The following is a 4,933-nucleotide window of genomic DNA, read 5'->3' on the forward strand; positions in this document are numbered from 1 at the left end:
TGAGCACTATGCTTTTTGCACCCCAGAGGGTCAGGCCACTCATTCTCTCGGGGCTCCACACCCACCTTACCATCAGCGATTGCCTTGCCCGCCTCCATCCTCCCAGCTCCAACGGCTCTTCCTCCATAGACATGAGGATGGCCATATAGGGCATGCCACCTCCTGTTCTTGGCCTTGTGCTCTCTTTTCCCGAAAACACATACATTTCCATTGTTACTCACCTATCAAAGTGATGCATGACTCTATGCTGGTGACAGCCGAACTGTCCATTATGCTGCCACAGGCATGTCTCCCACATATGGCCAATCAGCACTAGATGTGCCTGACTGCAGCCCTGCACTACCATGCATCTGACAGTCAATGCTGATACCTGGGTATTTCCACAACTGGGTGGGCAACCCCTTCTCCAATCTCATATTTGTCTTCAGTCACGTTTAAGGCTGCAAGCTTAATATTATGCACTGCACTCACCTTGCCAGAATGCATCAGGTCTCTTTTAGCACTGCAGCCAGGTATGGGGGACAACCCGATGGCTGCTGACCTCCTCTGCTATTTGCATCCAGTCCTGCTTAGTTTGGTGAGCCGGTCTCCTCCTGCCATCCTGAGGGAACAGGACTTCCTTCCATGCCCTTCCTTCGGCCATGTACACAATTGGTGCACTCATCAGGGCTCCCTCACTGCTCCCTCTGGGGCTGCTGCATGAACAAGTCCAGCCGCCAGGCTTTTAAAGATGGCACCAGAATTTCAGGAGCTGGAACACTTCCCTGCTCATTCAGCCTAAGTAATCGGCTTCCCCACTTTCCGGCCGTTAATTTGCCAGCCCTGTATATCGCGATCGCAACTCTGCCCCCTACCCCTGCAGCCACACCGCCCGCTTTTGGTCCCAGTGGCGGGACTTGCTTGCATCTGGTAAAAATACCAGCCCCAGGGACCAAAAATCCACAAAGAAAGGGAAATTTCAGTTTTCTGATCTAGGTTTAAACTGGAAGGTAAAAGCTGACGACCAGAGGTTAAAAAAACAAAAGACCAGACAAGGATCTCCAGCAGCAGATTTTAAAAAATAAATCAATGATTTTGAAAGGAAATTGGATGGGCACTTGAAGGAAATGAACTTGTAGGGCTATGGGATCGAGCGGGGAGTGGGACTGACTGGACTGCTCCATGGAGCGGCGGCATGGACTCGATGGGCTGAATGGCCTCCTTCTTATTGTCAATGACTCTATGACTAAATCTGTATTCTAGAGAATGGAATTCTACTTGGTTTACTGCAATCATATATAAATAATAATACATAAAGCAACATTACACAGGACTTAAATTCCATCAGGGAAGTTACAGTTGGCATTTGTTAATCTGGCAGTTCAAAAATTCAGATTCTTCTTTCACTCTTATTATCAGAACTTGGCAGGATCAGTTGCCTTGATGGCCTCTTATCACTTAACAACCCAAGCATGAATGTGGTCCAGGTTTTGCTGCATTCGGGCTACTTCAGTATCTGAGGAGTTGCAAATGGTACTGAATACTGGGCAATCATCAGCGAAAACTCCCACTTCTGACCTTATGTTGGAGAGAAGTTCATTGATGAAGCAGCTGAAGATGTCTGGGCCTTGGGCACTACCCCAAGGATCTCCTGCTGCAATATCCTGGGGCTGAGATGATTGGCCTCCAACAATCACAACCATCTTCCTTTGTGCTAGGTATGATTCAAACCATGCAGTTAAAATCAAAGAGCAGCTAAGTACCAGGCTACGCATTTTAGTTTTATATTTGTATATATGATCTCTGTGAGCTGAACAAACAAGTGCGTTAATCAGTTTCAGAGAAAAATAGACCTTTTGTTTTACGGCAAAAACATGTCAAACATTTTCTATTCGATGTGTTTTGGAACATTTATGCACTACTTTTGGTTAACAATGTCTTTATGTAGAGTGGAGAGGAATGCAACAGTTTAATATTATTGTATAGGAACATTGGAGCAGGAGTAGGCCATTCAGCCCATCGAGCCTGCCCCTGCCATTCAATATGGTCATATGCTCATATCCCCTTATGTCTTTTGTGTTTAGAAATTGAGTTTTTTGAGGAAGTAACAAGGAGGACTGATGAGGGTAGTGCAGTGGATGTAGTTAACATGGATTTTAGTAAGGCATTTGACAAGGTTCTGTATGGCAGACTGGTCAGTAAAATGAAAGCCCATGGGATACACGGGAAGGTTGGATCCAGAATTGGCTCAGTGACAGGAAACAAAGGGTAGTAGTCAATGGATGTTTTTGTGAATGGAAAGCAGTTTCCAGTGGTGTTCCACAGGGCTCAGTGTTGAGTCCCTTGCTGTTAGTGGTATATATTAAGATTTGGACTTAAATGTGGGAGGCATGATTGGGAAATTTGCTGATGACACAGAAATAATGAAGAGGAGAGTTGTGGGCTCCAGAATGATATCAATGGTTTGGTTCAGTGGGTGGAAAAGTGGCAAATGGAATTCAATCCTGAGAAGTGTGAGGTGATGTATTTGGTGAGGGCAAATAAAGTGAGGGAATATACAATAAACAGGAGGATATTGAGAGGGGTAGAAGAAGTGAGAGACATTGGAGTGCATGTCCACAGGTCCCTGAAGGTGGCAGGAGATAGGGTGATGAAGAAGGTATTTAGAGTGGTGAAGAAGGTAGATAGAGTGGTGAAGAAGGCATATGGAATGCTTTACTTTATTGGCTGAGGTATACAGTACAAAAGCAGGGATGTGATACTGGAGCTGTATAGAGCACTGGTTAAGCTGCAGCTGGAGTATTGTATGCAGTTCTAGTCACCACATTACAGAAAGGACATAATTGCTCTAGAGAGAGTGCAGAGGATATTTATAAGAATGTTGCCAGGGCTTGAGGGTTGCAGCAATGAGGAAAGATTGGATAGGTTGGGGTTGTTTTCCGTGGAATTGAAGAGGCTGAGGGGTGACTTGATTGAGGTGTACAAAATTATGTGGGGCCTAGATAGAGTAGACAGAAAGGACTTGTTTCCCCTGGCAGGGAGGTCGGTTACCAAGGGACACAGATTTAAGGTGATTGGTAGAAGGATTAGGGGACATGAGGAGAAATGTTTTCACCCAGAGGGTGGTGGGTGTCTGGAATTCACTGCCAGGATCGGTGGTGGAAGCAGAGACCCTAAATTCTTTAAAAAGGTACCTGGACATGCACCTAAGGTGCTGTAAACTGTGGGGCAATGGTTCAGGTGCTGGAAGGTGCTATTAGTTTGGGTGGATAGGTTATTCGGCTGGCGCGGACATGATGGGCTGAACGGCCTCCTTCTGTGTTGTATTTTGTTCTATTTTCTAAATCTGTCAATCTCTGCTTTAAACATACTCAATATCTGAGCTTCCACAACCCTCTGGGGTAGAGAATTCCAAAGATTCACAACCCTCTGAGTAAAGAAATTTCTGCTCATCTCTGTCCTAAGTGGTTTCCCCCTTATTTTGAAATCGTGTCCCCTGGTTCTAGACTCCCCAACCAGGGGAAACATCTTAGCTGCATCTATCCTGTCTATCCCTTTAAGTATTTTGTAGGTTTCAATGAGATCACTTCTCATTCTTCGAAACTCTAGAGAATACAGGCCCAGTTTCCCCAATCTCTCTTCGTAGGATAGTCCAGCCATCCCAGGGTGAAGTCTGGTGAACCTTCGTTGCACTCCCTCTATGGCAATAATATCCTTCCTAAGGTAAGGGACCAAAACTGCACACAGTAATCCAGGTACAGTCTAACCAAGGTTCTATACAATTGAAGCAAGATTTCACTACTCCTGTACTCAAATCCTGTTGTGATAAAGGCGAACATACCATGAGCCATCTTAATTGCTTGCTGCACCTGCATGTCAGCTTTCAGTGACTTATTGACAAGGACACCCAGGTCCCTTTGTACATCTACACTTTCTAATCTCTTACCATTTAAGAAATACTCTGCACATCTATTCCTCCTACCAAAGTAGATAACCTCACATTTTTCCACATTATATTCCCTCTGCCACATTCTTGCCCACTCACTAAGTCTTTCCAAATCCCCTTGAAGCCGCTTTGCAGCTTCATCACAACACACATTCCCACCTAGTTTTGTGTCATCTGCGAATTTGGAAATACTACATTTGGACCCCACATCCAAATCATTGATATATATTGTGAGCAGCTGGGGCCCAAGCACTGATCCCTACAGTGCCCCACTGTCACCGTCTGCCAACACGAGAATGATTCGTTTATTCCTACTCTGTTTTCTGCCTGTTAACCAATCCTTAATCCATGCCAGTATATTACCTCCTTGCCCATGTGTTTTAACTCTGCTAACCAACCTCCTGTGGGGGAGTTTATCAAAGGCCTTTTGAAAATCCAAGTATACCACGTCCATTGACTCCCCTTTATCAATTCTGTTAGTAACATGCTCAAAAACCTCCTACAGGTTCATCAAACATGATTTCCCATTCATAAATCCATGTTGACTATGCCCAATCAGATCATTATTATTCAAGTGTCCATTTATCACATCCTTTAGAATAGATTCTAGCATTTTCCCAACCACTGATGTAAGTCTAACAGTTCTGTAATTCCCTGTTTTCACTCCTACCAATACTGTCATGGACAGATGCATCTACAGCAGGCAGATTGGTGAGGAAGAGATCAAGTATTTTGATTATAATAGCATTACAAAATAATACAAGATATGCCACAGTCATGCTGTTTAATTGCCTATTTTCAGATCTAATTTAAATTATATGAAACTAATTTGCTATCTATGATCATAGGCAGAGTCTACTATTTCTCTATTACACAATGAAATAAAAACCTAGTATCATTACAATTCAAATCATATGGTACATTAACATTTTATTACAAATCACATAATTTGGTTGGCAGTTTGCTATCTGTTAGCTGTCCACTGTGCACACACTGCCAGCAACATCA

The sequence above is a fragment of the Heterodontus francisci genome, chromosome 11, assembly GCF_036365525.1.
Source record: "Heterodontus francisci isolate sHetFra1 chromosome 11, sHetFra1.hap1, whole genome shotgun sequence".
Lineage (NCBI taxonomy): Eukaryota > Metazoa > Chordata > Chondrichthyes > Heterodontiformes > Heterodontidae > Heterodontus > Heterodontus francisci.